The sequence below is a fragment of the Mustelus asterias genome, chromosome 1, assembly GCF_964213995.1.
Source record: "Mustelus asterias chromosome 1, sMusAst1.hap1.1, whole genome shotgun sequence".
NCBI classification, from domain to species: Eukaryota; Metazoa; Chordata; class Chondrichthyes; order Carcharhiniformes; family Triakidae; genus Mustelus; species Mustelus asterias.
Genome location: NC_135801.1, coordinates 125,227,511 through 125,245,670, shown reverse-complemented (window position 1 = coordinate 125,245,670; position 18,160 = coordinate 125,227,511). Strand labels below are relative to the sequence as shown.

Sequence of the window (18,160 nt, the reverse complement as noted above, 5' to 3'; positions counted from 1 at the left end):
AGATCCCCTCTTCCAAATTATCCCTGTGTTTGTTTAAATCAATTTTTTTCCTCTTGTTATTGCTGGAGGATGAAAATATATTTTAATTCTAAAAAATATATAATATTCATTACTAGAAGTTTTTCTTGCCATCAATATAATATTTTTAAAGAATTATAAGCTTTTCTGGTGGTACAAAGTGTACTTGGCATAATTGTTTTATATGCTTAATTTTAAACCTCTTGGCATAATGCTTTGGCATGCAGGTTCTATGAGAGCTGTTTATTGCCTTGCACTCCAGATATTATCACTTTAGAATACAACCACCATTTGGCATAATTACCTCATCATTTTCTATCTACCATGTCTGACAGCTTAACTGTAATTCTTTGACCATTCTAATGGGGAAGGTATCTACACTCCGATGATTTAGTCAACTAATCTTCGATCTATATATGTAAAACACAAAGGATTTTCCCATGCAATGCAATCTTCAAATGTTAATGTTGGCACTGAGCATTGCCAGGAGCTGGGAGCTGACTGGTGAGCACGAGGTCAAATCAGATGGCAGCCATGATGGGGCCTGCAGCTATCTTGCGGATGTGAGGAAGCTTCACATCATACAGGCATACAAATTAGGAGCTGGAGTAGGCCATTTATTTCCCCAAGCCCGCTCTGCTATTTGATAAGATCATGGCTGATCTGATTGTGGCCTTTACTTTCCTGTCTATCCCCTACACCCTTTGATTACCATGTCAGTCAACAATCTATCTAACTTAACCTTAAAATATTGCATTACCCATTACCATTAAACACCCATGGTGTTAAGGGTAAGACCCTGGCATGGAAAGAGGATTGGCTGACTGGCAGAAGACAGAGAGTGGGGATAAAGGGGTCTTTTTCAGGATGGCAGCCGGTGACTAGTGGTGTGCCTCAGGGGTCAGTGCTGGGACCACAACTTTTCACAATATACATTAACGATTTGGAGGAAAGAACTGAAGGCACTGTTGCTAAGTTTGCAGATGATACAAAGATATGTAGAGGGATAGATAGTATTGAGGAAGCGGGGGGGGGGGGGGGCTGCAGAAGGACTTGGACAGGTTAGGAGAGTGGGCAAAGAAGTGGCAGATGGAATACAATGTGGAAAAATGCACTTTGGAAGGAGGAATGGAGGCATAGACTATTTTCTAAATGGGAAAATGCTTAGGAAATCAGAAACACAGGGACTTGGGAGTTATTGTTCAAGATTCTCTTAAGGTTAATGTGCAGGTTCATTCGGCAGTTAGGAAGGCAAATGCAATGTTAGCATTCATGTCGAGAGGGCTAGAATACAAGAGTAGGCATGTACTCCTGAGGCTGTATAAGGCTCTGGTCAGACCCCATTTGGAGTATTGTGAGCAGTTTTGGGCCCCATATTTAAGGAAGGGTCCAGAGGAGGTTCACAAGAATGATCCCTGGAATGAAGAGCTTGTCATATGAGGAACGGTTGAGGACTCAGGGTCTGTACTCGTTGGAGTTTAGAAGGATGAGGGGGGGGGGGGTCTTATTGAAACTTACAGGATACTGCGAGGCCTGGATAAAGTGGACGTGGTGAGGATGTTTCCACTAGTAGAAAAAACTAGAACCAGAGGGCACAACCTCAGGCTAAAGGGACGATCCTTTAAAACAGAGATGAGGAGGAATTTCTTCAGCCAGAGAGTGATGAATCCGTGGAACTCTTTGCCACAGAAGGCTGTGGAGGCCAGGTCATTGAGTGTCTTTAGGTCAGAGATAGATAGGTTCTTGATGGATCAGGGGTTATGGGGAAAAGGCAGGAGAATGAGGATGAGAAAAATATCAGCCATGATTGAATGGCAGAGCAGACTCGATGGGCTGAGTGACCTAATTTTGCTCCTATGTCTTATGGTCATACCAGCTTTCACTGCTCTCTGAGGAAGATAATTCCATGGATTAACAACCGTCTGAGAGAAAAGATTTCTCTTCATTTCCACCCTAAACGAGAAATCACTTACTTTTAAACAGTGTCCCCTGTTCTAGTCTCTCTAAGAAAAGGAAACATCCTTTCAGCATTTTCTTTAATTCTTTCATGGGATGTGGGCATCACTAGCCAGGCCAGCATTTTATTGCCCTATCCCGAATTGCTCTTGAGAAGGTGGTGGTGAGCCATCTTCTTGAATCATTACTGTCCAAGTGGTATAGCTACACCCACAATGCTGGTAGGAAGGGAGTTCAACGGTGTTGACCCAGCGACAGTGAAGGAACAGCAATATAGTTCCAGGTCAGGTTGGCATGTGTGGTTTGGAGGGGAACTTGCAGGTGGTAGGGTTTCCATGCATCTGCTGCCCTTGTTCTTCTAGATGATAGAGGTTGCAGATTTAGAAGATGCTGTCAAAGGAGCCTCGATGAATTGCTGCAGAGCATCTTGTAGATGGTACACACTGCTACCGCTGTGCATCCTTGGTGGAGGGAATTATTGTTTATGGTGCATGGGGTGCCAGTCAAGCGGTCTATTTTGTCCTGAGTGGTGTTGAACTTCTTGAGTGTTGGAGCTGCATTCATTCAAGCAAATATTGAATACTCATCCTCATCCTCCTGATTTATGCCTTGCAGATGATAGATAGGCTTTGGGGAGTCGGGTGGTGAGTTACTCACCACGGAATTCCCAGCCTCTGACGCTGTTCTTGTAGCTGCGATATTTATATGGCTGGTCCATTTCAGTTTCTGGTCAATGATAACCCCTGTCAAGATCCCTTAGGATCTTATTGCTTCAATGAGATCATCTCTCATTTTTCTAAAACCAATGCAACCTGACTAACCTGTCCTCATGAAACCCCTTCATTCCAGAATCAGTCCAGTAAACCGTATGCATATATGGCCAGGATCCTTCCAGCCCGTTGCGCTGCTCGAGTAGCGCAACGGACTGGGAGACATCAACCTGTAGCAGGCACGCAACTGATGTCCAGCTGATTGCGAGTCTACCAAGCTATGTTTTTCCATGTAATCAACCCTGTGCCGAAAATCGGTGCGAAGCTGATTACCATATGGAAATCGTCATTTCCATATGATTAGTGAGCCTGAGACGGTAGTGTCTCTCCCTCTACTGGGAGATGTTCCCATCAGCGGGGTTTACAGCTGCTCCCCATCAACGGGAACCAGGCGTGCTCACCCCTGCTGGTGAGGACAGAGACCATTGAGGCCCCCCAGGAGCTCGGAGATGGTGCCAAGGGGGCAGGGCCTACTGGGGGCTGATCAGTGGTGGGGGGGTGGACCCGCTGCACACACTGTAGTGGGATCAGTAGGAAGGGGAGGGAGGAGGTGTTTGGGGCTGGCCTAGGGGAGGGGCACACACAGTAAGAGTTTTAACAACGCCAGGTTAAAGTCCAACAGGTTTATTTGGTAGCAAATGCCATTAGCTTTCGGGAGGGGGCCAGAGCACATGTGTTGATCTCCCAACTGAAAGATTGGCGCATGCTCAGTGGCCCACCCAGCACTCTGCTGCTGGCCTGTCCAGTGGGATGAAGCCCTGCCCCCCACTTTCCGGCATGAATCTCTTTGAGGCACTCTGTGATGCACAGAATGCTGGAGATTTATGAAACTAGGTACACCCAAAAAACGGGCAGGAAATTCTCACTTTTTCGTGTCTGTTGGGCACTTAGTGTTTTTTTTGGTAGAATCCCAGGCTATATATTTTCTTAAATAAGGAGATTAATAAGGGTGCCCGTGCCCAGGGGATACGATCCCCCCACCGCCCCAACTCCTGGGGGGCCCCAATTGCCCCTTCACTCCAATGGGGTTGGGCCGCTAGCTCCCCGTTACTGGGAAGCTAGTGTAATCCCCAATGGTGTAAAATACTCTGGTGGGTGGGAGATTCTAGCGGGCCTGGAGAATTCAGTCCCGGGCCCACTAATAGCATTTAAATAATATGCTAAATACTATTTAAATATTGACCCCACTGATTTCTGGCGTGGAAATCCGGCACTGGCAGATGCAAGCACAGTGCGAACGCTCATAGAAATCCCGAGAATCGGCTGACGTGCGATCCTCCTGGCCCACTGCGCTAAAAAATCAGTATAGCGGGATGGGAGAATTGCAGTCATGATCTCTCCAATGCCCCATACAACTATGGCAAAATTTCCCCACTTATACGTTCCATTTCCCTTGCAATAAACAACAATGTCCCATTTGCCTTTGTAACCACTAGCTGTACTTGCAGACTAACTTCTTGTGATTCGTGCATCAGAATGCCCAGATTCCTCTGACAACAAAATTCTGCAGTCTTTCTCCCTGTAAGTATATACTGGTTTTCTATTCTACCTGTCTAAGTGGACAAGTTCACATTTTCCCACATTATACTCCACCTGCCAATTTTTTTGCCCATTCTTTTAACCTCTCTATATTCCTTTGCGGACTCCTTAACTCCTCTTCGCAACTTACTTTCCTATCTATCTTTGTGTGGTCAGCAAATTAGAACATAGAAAAGCTACAGCACAAACAGGCCCTTCGGCCCACAAGTTGCGCCAAACATGTCCCTACCTACTAGGCTTACCTATAACCCTCTATCTTACTAACTTCCATGAACTTATCCAAAAGTCTCTTAAAAGACCCTATCGAATCCGCCTCCACCACCACTACCAGCAGCCGATTCCACGCACCCATCACCCTCTAAGTGAAAAACTTACCCCTAACATCTCCTCTGTACCTACTCCCCAGCACCCTAAACCTGTGACCTCTTGTGGCAACCATTTCAGCCCTGGGCAAAAGCCTCTGAAAATCCACTCTATCAATACCCCTCAACATCTTATACACCTCTATCAGGTCACCTCTCATCCTTCGCCTCTCCAAGGAGAAAAGACCTAGCTCTCTCAACCTAACCTCATAAGGCATGCCACCTAATCCAGGCAACATCCTTGTAAATCTCCTCTGCACCCGTTCTATGGCTTCCGCATCCTTTCTGTAATGAGGCGACCAGAACTGGGCACAGTACTCCAGGTGGGGTCTGACCAGGGTCCTATACAGCTGCAGCATTATCTCCCGCTTTCTAAACTCAATTCCTCTATTGATGAAGGCCAGTATTCCATACGCCTTCTTAACCACAGCCTCTACCTGCGACGCTGCTTTGAGCATCCTATGAACCCGGACCCCAAGATTCTTCTGATCTTTCACACTGCCAAGCGTCTTACCCTTAATATTATATTCTTGCATCCTATTCGACCTGCCAAAATGAACCACCACACACTTATCTAGGTTCATACATACATACATACATACACTGGATCCCTTCATCCAAGTCACAGATATAGATTGTAAGTAGTTGAGGCCCCAGCATTGACCCCTATGGCACTCCACTTGATACAGCTTGGCAAATGTAAAATGACCCATTTACACCTACTTTCTGTTTCCTGGTAGCTAACTAATCCTTTATCATGCTAATATGTTACTTGCTACAGCATGAGTTCTTACTTTGTGTAGTAATCCTTGATGTGGCACCTTGTCAAATGCCTTTTGAAATCCAAGTGTACCACATCAAGTTTCCCTTTTATAAACATTGCTTGTTCCTTATTCCAAGAACTTTAATAAATTAATCAAACACAATTTTGCTTTCCCAAAACCATGTTGACTCTGCCTGATTTCATTAAGATTTTCTAAGTGCCTTGCTACAACTTCTTCGATAATAGATTATAGCACTTTTTGTTTGACAGATGTTAGGCTAACTGGCCTGTAGTTTACTACTTTCTGTCCCCCTCCTGTCTTAAATGAAGGAGTTTCATTTGTTTTTTTTCCTGATCTGATGGGACCTTTCTAGAATTTTGGAAAATTAAAACTAATGCATCTACTATCTCAGCAGCCACTTCTTTTAAGAGCCTAGGATGAAGTCCATCAGGAACTGAGGATTTGTCAGCCTTTAGTTCTGATACTTTGCTCAGTCCCCTTTCCATGGTGATATTAATTGTTTTAAGTTCTTCCCTCCCTTTTTTCTCTTGATTTACAAATATTTCTTGGATGTTATTCCTGTCTTCTACAGTAAAGATAAAAACAAAATATCTGCTCTGCATCTGCCATTTCCTTATTTCCCGTTATTAATTGACAAACACTCTGTCTGGAGGAACAATGCTTGCTTTAATTATTCTTTCTTTTCAAAATACCTGTCGAAACTCGTGCAATCTGTCTTTATATTTCTAGCTAGTTTGTCTCATACTTTAATTTCTCCCTCATTATTGTTTTAGCCATTCTTTGCTGATATTTATATTCTGTCCAATCTTCTAACCTGGCATTGATCTTCATGGAACCGTATGCTTTATACTGAATACAAAACTCAATCATGTTATGATCACTGCTACCTAGGGGTACTATGAGAATACATTTTATTCTTTGTTATCTCTCTATATAAATTGATAATCTGGCATTACACACAGATTTGAGACCACGCATAACTTTCAAATTAGGTTAGAGGGGGGTGGGGAAAAGTTTGACCGAGAAACATGGATGTAATTCTGTCCCCATTTAAAAGCAGTGCATTCTGTATTTTCTTCATATAAAACTTTGATTTTATTTGTTACTTTTTACAGTTAACTAGGAGAAATCATAGTAATTTGGGAAGCAAAGAAGTAGAGTAGGTTGGAGCATTGAAGTCTCTGAACAGTACAAGTTGAGGAGCTGCAGATATAAAACTGAGGGCACAACTGGCAGGAGAGTATAATTACAAGCTAACAAGTTTGTACAGCCAACTTCTATTATGGATGTGGACATCGGAACTTTAGTGGAAAAAATTGATTTCACACACACTAATGGAAATCTAAAACTCTCGTCCCCCAAAAGGCTGTGAATGCCAAGTAAACTCCTTCTTTTAGTTCTATATTTCATCCTTTTTATATTTTCAATCGAAATTCCTATGCACAAAATTTGAAATCAAAACTGCTTAGGTAAGCTCTCACATGCGGTAGCACTGCAGTGGCTTCATGGCAGGAAGCAATAATTATAGTGTGACGAATTTGCATCACATTTTATAAATGTGGATACTGAGTAAATATTTATTTATGATCTTAATTTAAAAATCAATAGCCACTTTAAAATGTTGACAGAAAATATACGTGGATAAAAAATGTTCAGTGTCGCAGGTTAAATTTCTTTTTTATTCAAATGCACTCTGCGTATTTTAATAATGCTTTTGAGATTGAATTTCACCACTAATATTATATTAAAACTGTAAATGAACAACCTTCATTTTAAACGTATTCTTCTCTATTTTAAAACTGAAAACACTCAGCAAGATAATGTGTGAAGTGCATTACATGGAAAAAATATCTGATGTTTAAGTTAAATTTCACTTGTTCTGCTGCTTTCAGGAAGACTGAAACTCTGATAACACGAATAGATGTGTTTTTGCCAAAGTTATGACAGCAGAGCGAGAAGGGATTAACTCACTTAATACTAAGGGATACTGGAGAGGGGGAATTGGAATTATGTATATTTGGAGACAGTCCACTTTTCTACTTGCAAATAGAGGCAGCCCAGAGTGGTTGTACTTGTTGATGGCACTGGAGTGGAAGCTTGAAGTTTGAAAGTGCTGTTCATGGTTATGAACCTGGGAGTCATTTTCTCTATGGAGGGAGAGCTCGGGGTTTGTTAGAACTGTGGAATGGGAAGCCAAGGTTTAGCTCATCCTAGAGGTTAAACATAACTCACTGGGGACAAGTTTTCATTTTGGAGTTGGGAACCCATTGCCCAGGGCATTTCCAAATCCTGATCTTGCACCGCATCAATGGCAGTGATGTTGCAATTTTAAAATCGATAGCCACTAATTGCCCCAGAGGTGAGTTCAGGACCCAATTAGAGGCATCAGTGGATACAGGAACTAAGAACAGAGATATAATTTTAAAGGCAAATTACAACCATGACTGGGCTTCCCATAACCTTTGGAAGGCAGAGGGTCAGCAATGGTTTGGGCAGACATTTCTGGATAGTCCCATGATTTTCTGATGCCCCATTTGAGGCCCTGGTTGAAGCTCTGATGAACAGAAGAACTGTACTATTCCCTCCATCTGGAAAAAGAGCTACAGAAAGCCAGACCAAATGCACATGACTAGAGGTAACTATAGATGCTAGCAGCCTTGTGTTCCTCTCAAGAATACTGACACTCCTCACAAGATCAAGTTTCCCAGTCCTAGTAATAGCAGCTTTGTGTCACTGCATGAGCAGCTGAGTTTCACTCATTACTTTTCAGCAACGTTTTCACACTCCAGTTATGAGCAATAATGGCTCTCTGCTATGTTACCAAAAGCTATGCTCAAATGTGTCTCAAACCCTCGGTGTTCCCAGTGGTGGCCATTTGAACTGCTTTCTGTTGCTCCCCATACTCCTGACAAGGTCTACAAGGACAACAAACCCAACTAACAATTAATTGGAGGCATGCTAGTTGATGACTCTCCCCACCACTCCCCCGAAACATGCCATAGAGGTGCCAGGGACGAATAACACCTTCCAAGTGCATGATTGTCCAGACCTGCTTACACCCAAACTTGACCCCACCAGCAATTGAAAATTGAGCCTCTGATGACTGCACTGATGCATTCTGGGAAATTAGGAACTTTGCAGTTTAGACTACACAATCGAAATTCAGCTGCAAAGTATGAAGTTAAAGCCCAGGCTTTTGATAGAGTCTGAATTTTCAAGTAGAGTCTTTAATGAAGCTATTAAAAGACAAAATACAATTCAGTGGATATATTTAATTATGCTATTGTGAAATACATAATGTTTTGAATTTTTTTGGTGTTTGACTGTTCCAGTTCCTAGTGAAAAAATGGTCGAAAAAATTCAGAAGGGATTTTAAGAAATTGTGCAATCCAGCTTTCAAATTACAGTGACGTGTTTTATAGGCATAACCCATTTAATTATAAAGAAATTTGAATGAAAAAAAATTGATGCAAATTGTGAAAAGCTTTGCACGCAGGAAGTGTGCATAAAGATAAGATTTTTAAAAATAGGATATACAGTTAGATTTATTCTAAAAAAATTTATATATTTAAAGCACCAATTTTGTTGCTGTATAGATTTCCTGTTTGGCCAGCCTGGCGATGTCAGTTACAGAGAGTGTCCCAGACAACAGACTAACTCTATTAAAAGGTGTAACATCAAACTGCCTGGGACCCACTCCAGAGCTAGCCAAACTCAGGATACAATTCTACTGGCTGGGAATGTGATCCAAGTGTAAGCAATTGAAAATGACTCTGCAATATGTTGGGGCAGCTTATGTGCTAAATTCATTCCCATTTAACTTTAGAGCTAGTGCTAACAAATGCAGAAATTTGTGTAAGATTTTCACAAGTTTGCTTTCCTATTTTCAAATCTTATAAGTTGGTTAAAATTTCTTTTAAAAATGTTGTATTGAACCATTTGTTTCAGAGATTATTCTGCCCACGATATTGTATCATCCAGCAATGGCTGGATACCATCAGTTGCACACTGTTTCAGCATACAGTTTTCAGAGGCATTCAGATATGTTCCCTGCCTCATTTTATAGAAGCAGTTTTGACAATACATAGAAACGTAGAAAATAGAACGAGGAGTAGGCCATTTGGCCCTTCGTGCCTGCTCCGCCATTCATTTTAATCATGGCTGATCATCAGAATCAATATCCTGATCCAGTCTCCTCCTCCCCCCCCCCCCCTCCCAAATCCCTTGACCCCTTTAGCCCCAAGAGCTACATCTAATTTCTTATAGAAACATAAAATCGAGAAACATCTGGAGTGTAAGTGGGTTCGGGGGGGACGTTGTCCCTTTCAGAACTTATTTTCCCCAAACTACCTTTGACTTTATACTTGATAGTAATAATGCAAAATTTCTGAAGGGAGTATCACACCGTAATCATATTAACCACATTGCCTTTGTTAGTTTATATTGACTCTGGGCAGAGAGGCTGAATGATTGAATAATTTTTATATAAAAAGATAGCTGATAGTTCATGCATCAATCTAAATGATACTGATCAAGATTTTTGACATGGCTAACCCCACTATCCTCCTCTCCATTGTTATCCAGCTGGGAGGAACTGTTCTCACCTTATTCTATTCTTACCTTTCTAATCTTTCAAGAAATGTCTTGATTTTGTCATTCACATCTTTGTATCCATATCCCTCGCTGTCCTCACCCATCTATCTGTAATCCACTACAGTCCCTCAACCTTCCATGATGTCTGTGCTCATCTAATTCTGGTTTCTTTTTATGCAACCCCAATTTTAAGTGCTCCACCATTGGTGGCCATGCCTTCAGTTCCTTGACCTCAGTTCTGGAATACCTTCCAAAACCTTTCCACCTATCTCGGCCATCTCGCATTCCTCCTTTGAAACGCTCGTTAAAAGCAATCTTTTTGAGTAAGTTTTTGGTCATCTGACCTAATAACTCTGTGTGGCTTGGAGTCATATTTGGTTTTAATAAAGTTCCTGTGAAACACCTCAGAAAGTTCTACATTGTTAAAGACGCTGTATTAATATAAATTGTTATTGTTGAAGTCATGGTCAATCTCAATAAAGTTATATGGCAAAGTCGTAAACAAAAGGATAAAACCACCTGAAGTGCTTTTTATCATCGCTGAGCATTTGTGTGGCATGAATTTTAATTTCATGTAGCAACACAATTCATTAGTGAATAGAATCACATTGTTAGAGAGATTCGAATGGTGAAATTTCCAAGACTATTTGCCATTGGTGAAGACTTACTCGCTGCCAGTTGAAAAAGTGTAGACGCACTCAGTGCCTTAGAAAGCTTTGCACCCAATGGATTTTCCCTGTTGGAAGTAAATGTTCAGTTTTGAAGTGGAGAGGAGCATATTAGAGAATTGATGCAATACTCCAATGAAGTAATCAGATGTAGGTCAGTTGCTACCTAAAAATTGAACTTATGTGATGTGTGGAGGGCAAGCTGAAGAGTGGGAATGCCGCAGACTACGCTTGCTAGATATTTCCTAGCAATTAATTCAAATGACATGGCACAGAGGATAAAACTAGGAATTCAAACCTTTAGAAAAAAAATTAAGAATACAATTGGTGACTTACAAGTAAGTGAGAACATATATGTTCACCAATAATCATGGGTTTTGGCTGTTAGTCTGTAATTGTCATGTTAATAGTGTTTTGCAGCACAGAACTTGAAAGAAAAGGACATGTTGTCAAACCTTTTTATCTTGTACTCATCAGGCCAGATACGCAAGAATATCTATACGTCATGAGAAGAGAATGCTGATTGGTTGACAAGTGGACTCTGGCGAGTTGTTGCCATGTAGAAAGCACCAGGGAACAATTAACTGTCAAGCTTTTGTTTAAATTCAAACCTGGCTGGTTGACTCTGGTCAAGATATTGCCATGGATCAACTCTGGTCAAGGCTTTGTCATGTGGAATGAACCACGATTGGCTGTCCCCCAAGCTTTAGTTTAGTTGTAAATGGTGCACTGTGTGGACATGCTCCTTCTGTCTGGAAATGACATTTGTGGACATATGTAACCTCTAGCACGCCTATGAGCCACACTTCGAACCCGACTGATAATCCTGAATTAGTTGTCAGTGTAATTCTTAGTGCAATAGGGTTGTGTAGCAAGTGCTGGTCAGTCGGGAAATCACATCTAATGTTGGACAATATGTTTTGTATTTTGCAAGCAAGGCTGGTTGAGTAAAATCAGTAGTGTTACGAATAGCCAAAGGAATGTGCTGCTGGATATGATCCACCAGTAATTGGGAAATACCTGACACACCATCACACCAGCACTTAAATTCTATACCACATTACTCATTTGTGTGACGGACAGAATGTCTTTTGGCTTTGCGGCAGCATCCTGTTAGTGGAGAGTATCATTTGTGTTGCTTCAGCATAGCAGCAGCATGAAACGGTTCGCTTCACCTGTTGCTCAAATCCTTTGAGATACCTTACCTTTCAAGGATAATCTGAGGTAGATTGAACAACCTCCGGTCGAATGCTTTGATTCGAGTGAAGTTCTGCAGGACCAGAAGTGTCTTCGGCCCATTCATGAGTTTGCGTAATATACTGCAAGCAATGATCCGATCAGGATAGCCATTATCTCGCAGGGTGGCTTTGATGTGCATTATTTCAGTATAAAATTTGTATGGTGTGCAAATGACTAGGGAGCTCATTTGACTGCTTCATTTCAAAAGTGAATTTAAGTTCAGGATGATGTCCCTTAATTTGTTTAAGAAAATTCTTATACGTAGCTGCAGATTCAAATATAGCAAACATGTCTACATATCGGAAATCAGCAAGGGGTAGGAGGTTACCTACTATTCCATTAAAGACGTGTTTTTCGTGGAATGGACAAAGGTGTTTGTGAGAGATCGGCCTAGAGGGGATCCCATAGCAACAGCATTTATTTGGTTATGCATAGTTCCATTAAAACCAAATTCAACTGGACAAGTTGCTGAGTTCATAAGTTCATGATGTAGTGATTTAGTGCAGATGTCTATGGCTTCCTTGAGTAGTATATTGGTGATTAGGCTAGCAATATTGAATGAGCAGATGGACACATCATTGCTGATGCAGCATTAATATGCAAGTCCTGTATTGTATTTGCAATAGTGAATGAATCCTTCACCGAATAAGTAAAAAAGCCTGCTCAGAACTGGTTGCGTCAATTCACCCAACCATTTAGCCAATGCAAGTTGAGCAAAACCAGTCACAGACAAGATAGACTGTAAGGGGACATTGATTTTGTGTATCTTGGGAAGTCCATACTACATATGCAGACACAGTGAACCATGAGGCTGAATCCTATCATTATATACTACCTGGTTACTTTTACATAAATCCAACAAGCATTTTTATAACTTGTTTTCAAGCAGGGCTTAGTGGCTGGTTATTGTCATATTTTGTGTGTATGATACTTCAATATTGTAACTGATAAGATTTAATTCTTGCAGGATTACTAGATTAAATTAAAACTTTAAACTTTTTCAAAATCACATGTTAAAGGATTAGGTATTTAGATGCACTGCAATAATATCTGTGTCAGATAGAAAACTCTGTCAGACTTAGTGGTTCTGTAATTAACAGGGAAACAAATGAGAAACCTGTCCTGAAAAAAACAAAGCATCTGTATGAGTTAGATGAATAAGTGCATTTTCTTTCAACCACTTTTCCTGACAGAGGTATAGCCAAACTACCAACTTAATATTAAAATTTGAAAGCATTTTCAAATACCAATTGCACTCAATTTATTGCCTCAGGGATTTCATCATTTTATTATTAGCTTGTAGTGATTATTATTTTCCATGACCTATTAGTTAATGAGAGGCTGGCTGCAACCAATCAGTAATTTTCAGTATTACTTGACAACTATGCTAATCTGCAAGAAATTATTAAGTTATTTATGGGAACAGCAGCCTAGGGGTGTTCTCAAAAACACTGGTTTGTTTCTTTGCTGAACTTCTGATTGGCGAGGTGAAATCTGTTTATGCTAAAGAATTCTATGTTTTTTCCCTGTTGCCACAACATCATTGGTATGATTTGTTGCTGCCTCAGCCTGAGTGACAGGACAAAGCAGGAATCCTGTCAAAATGACCTTCAAACTGTAGAATAGTATTTAGCAACAACAGCTGGAGTGGTAAGAAATGTGCCCTTCCATAATGCCTGTAGGCAACATCATTCAGCATCCTATCTGCTACAGTCAGTTTCTAGCACCAGGGAAGAGACACATATGAGTTAGTACAAAGATGAAGAATATTGCTGACAGCTGTGAAGGATCATCCAACAAAAAAGAGATGATTATAGCTGGCCTTGGCCTTGACAGTCCAAACGGCTGGATTCGTTTATAGTATCTCAAATTCATGATATGGGACACAGGCTGGTTTCACAGCTGTTCTTGAGCTGTTCCACAGCCAGAAGTTTTTGGGAGTTCTGGGTACAGAAGGAAAATAAAAGGAAGTGTGAGAATAACCCTACAGTCCAAACTAGGTACTTTGGCACCCTTTGAAGGATTGAGGGAGTTTAAATCAGGTCAACAGCAAACCAAGTGACATCAGGTGGGGTGTTTAGAACTAATATCCTTGCCCATGATTACCCAAACTTTTGTACAAGTTGATGAAAAGGTTGATATTCTCAAAAAGATCTGTGTCACCAAGATTTTTCAGAGACTTGAGACAGGACATTTGACCTGATACAGAGGCAAGTATGTAAACTGGCGGACCTAAATATTCATGGTGCTAGCTGATGTGCATGTCTAACACCAGCACCATCCCACCTCCAGAACATTTTACGAAGATGGGATTGGCAGACCAAAGGACTGCATGCCTGAAAGGAGCCACCCTGGTGTCCCGTTGAGGGTCCCTGGAGCCTATAGGCACCCGAGGGAGGAGGAACGGCTGGAGCCCATGACGGGGCCTTCCACCCAAGAGACTCTGGATGTCCCGAGACCTTCCGATTCCCTCTCTTCCTCACACCGGGGCATCTCGGGGCCAGCTGGATGAACAGGGTGGCATAGAAACATCAATGTCATCACAAATTAGTGGGGCCCGACAATGTCATCACAGGCAACGGGAGGTGGATCACAGCTGGACCCCTCCAACTCTGAGGTGCATCTGGGGGAGCACCTAGACGAAGCAGTAGGCACACAAGATTAGAAAGTTGTAGGGTCACTAAGAGGGCATGGGTGAAGGTCACCAGTAGTCTGGGTTAAGCTTTTGTTAATGTTAAGAGCACAATTAAATGTTATTTGCACCTCACAGCTGTGACTAATCTGTCTCTGAGTCTCCCCCCACAGAGCTGAGCGCACCCCAGTCGTACGCATCGAGGCGCAGACTGCTGTGCTATGCGATACCAGCACCTTGGCCAAAGGTTATAGACTGCCTGCACTACTTTCCCCACCATCCACCGGACCGTTAATCAAACAGCATTCCCTGCCATGCAAACCACCGCCCCCTGGCCCGCCCTGCTGGACCCGTGCCATCGCTACCTGTCCTCCATCCTCCAGCTCCTCGTATGGCAAGTCGTCCACTTCTGCCTGCTGTTGACCCTCCTCCTCCAGCTGGTCTCCCCACTGCTACACAAGTTGTGCAGAATGCAGCACACAATTATGATGCATGAGGAACACTGGGTCGTATTGGAGGGCAATACCAGAGCAGTTTAGGCAGCGGAACCGCATCTTCAGTAGGCCTATGCAATGCTCCACTATGGACTGGGTGGGAGCGTGGGCCTCATTATAGTGGGCCTCCGCCACGGTTTCGTGCCTCCGCACTGGCATCATCAGCCATGATCTCAGCGGGTCACGCTTGTACCCCACAAGCCATCCCGGCAGCCCAGGCTGGCCTTCGAAGAGCCCGGGGATGTCTGACCACCTCAGCACATAGATGTCATGAACACTCCCTGGTGGCATGCACAAACCTACATGATGCTCATCTGATGGTCACATACAATTTGAACATTCAGTGAGTGGAACCCCTTCCTGTTAATAAATGGTTGCCCCTCACCTCGCGGGAACCACAGGGCAATGTGTGTCCCATCCGCTGCCCCTTGAATATGGGGCATCCTGGAAATGGTGGCGAAGTCTGCAGCCTGGGCTTCCTGCTGAGCCTGTCCAACATCAAAATTGATGTAATGGCCTGCCCAGGCATACAAGGCATCAATGACCTGGCAAACGCATCTGTGGATGAGACCTGCGAGATTCCACAGAGGTCGCCACTGGGTGCCTGGAATGCCCCTGTGGCCAGAAGTTAAGTGCTGATGTCACCTTAACTTCTACTGGAAGCGGGTAGCCTCCCCTCCCCTAAGGTGCCAGGTGTATGAGTACCTCACACAAGTGCTGGACTGTATCCTGAGATTGCTGGAGCTGGCGACAGCACATGCCTCCGATAAGCTCTCAGATGACCTTTTGATCCGGTATCGCCGTGGCCTCCACATCCTCCTCCTCCTGGCCCCCCTTTCGGGAGACTGCTCTCCCACCTCTTGGGCATCACCGACAGCAAGTTGCCCTCCTTCCTGAGGGCCTGCCACTGGCTGCTCCTGGAGTGATCGACCTACTTCCTCCACCTCCTGAGCCGCCACCTCCTCCTCAGCCGGCCACCATTATGGCCAGCTCTAGATCAATGAGACTGAAATCCATTCTGCACGGTGGGGCTTAAAGAGAGATTGATTGATACATGTCATTGCTTGTAACTAGCTCAGCACCTACATGCACCCCCGCCCCCCACACACCCCATCCCTCACTGGAACCAGTACTCTGACCTCCCATTTGTGGATGCTGGCAACACAACACAAACCCTGTGGTGCCATGCTTTACCTGATTAGGCTGCTTGCCATTGGCATTGTAAACACAGCTGGTAGGGAGAGCATACTGGTTGATGTGCAGGTGTGGCCATTGCGATCCCTTGAGCCATTGCATGAGTGCAACTACAGCATTCCCTTCCAGGCATGTGTTGCAGATGAGGGACAGAGGGCAGGGATGGACTCCTGATTATCACAATATGGGTTCCCATTCACTACATGTAGTATGAGTGTCTGTGTTAACCTGAGCTCCCCTGTTTGGAGCACCAGCTGCCTGAATTAATGAGCCCTCAAGCAGCACATGGTGCACTTTCCCTTGCCCCTCCCTAAAACCCCACCACTCAGTCCAGTCCCTTACCACATCCCACAACCAGAACAATGTAACAACCCAGTGGCTGCAGACAGCAGCCTGATCCCTCAGTAAAGGACTCCACCCCACCCCACAGCAATTATGTGGAACATCCCTGGGCCAAGGGATAGCACTTCCAGCTCTCCAGGAACATCTCCACACCAAGCAGAAATTTTCCAGGCCCTGCCTCCAACCTCCCCTTCAGCCCTGGGGCTGCAGCCCCATAAAACACATCTCCTTACTCTGTTCAGTGCTGCCACACCAGGTCCTGACTTTTATAGCGCAGTTGTTAACCCCGTCAGCGTGACGTCTTGCCAGAGAGGAGGGAGATGCTAGTGGGGGTGGAGATTCTGGTCACGGACCCACTAATAGAACATAGAACATAGAACATTACAGCGCAGAACAGGCCCTTCGGCCCACGATGTTGCACCGACCAGTTAAAAAAAAAACTGTGACCCTCCAACCTAAACCAATTTCTTTTCGTCCATGAACCTATCTACGGATCTCTTAAACGCCCCCAAACTAGGCGCATTTACTACTGATGCTGGCAGGGCATTCCAATCCCTCACCACCCTCTGGGTAAAGAACCTACCCCTGACATCGGTTCTATAACTACCCCCCCTCAATTTAAAGCCATGCCCCCACGTGCTGGATTTCTCCATCAGAGGAAAAAGGCTATCACTATCCACCCTATCTAAACCTCTAATCATCTTATATGTTTCAATAAGATCCCCTCTTAGCCGCCGCCTTTCCAGCGAAAACAATCCCAAATCCCTCAGCCTCTCCTCATAGGATCTCCCCTCCATACCAGGCAACATCCTGGTAAACCTCCTCTGCACCCTCTCCAAAGCCTCCACATCCTTCCTGTAATGTGGGGACCAGAACTGCACACAGTACTCCAAGTGCGGCCGCACCAGAGTTGTGTACAGTTGCAACATAACGCTACGACTCCTAAATTCAATCCCCCTACCAATAAACGCCAAGACACCATATGCCTTCTTAACAACCTTATCTACTTGATTCCCAACTTTCAGGGATCTATGCACACATACACCTAGATCCCTCTGCTCCTCCACACTATTCAAAGTCCTCCCGTTAGCCCTATACTCAACACATCTGTTATTCCTACCAAAGTGAATTACCTCACACTTCTCCGCATTAAACTCCATCCGCCACCTCTCGGCCCAACTTTGCAACCTGTCTAAGTCTTCCTGCAAACTACGACACCCTTCCTCACTGTCTACCACACCACCGACTTTGGTGTCATCAGCAAATTTGCTAATCCACCCAACTATACCCTCATCCAGATCATTAATAAATATTACAAACAGCAGTGGCCCCAAAACAGATCCCTGAGGTACACCACTTGTAACCGCACTCCATGATGAATATTTACTATCAACCACCACCCTCTGTTTCCTATCCGCTAGCCAATTCCTGATCCAATTTCCTAGATCACCCCCAATCCCATACATCTGCATTTTCTGCAGAAGCCTACCATGGTGAACCTTATCAAACGCCTTACTAAAATCCATATATACCACGTCCACTGCCTTGCCCCCATCCACCTCCTTGGT

At 43.7% G+C, this 18,160-nt stretch overlaps 1 protein-coding gene across 4 annotated transcripts in view; it reads left to right on the top strand.

Annotated features, from left to right (window-relative positions):
* The window catches only part of cwc27 (CWC27 spliceosome associated cyclophilin), a 176,199-nt gene that overhangs the window by 108,321 nt on the left and 49,718 nt on the right, over positions 1-18,160 (top strand). The gene's annotated exons all lie outside the window — the stretch shown is intronic.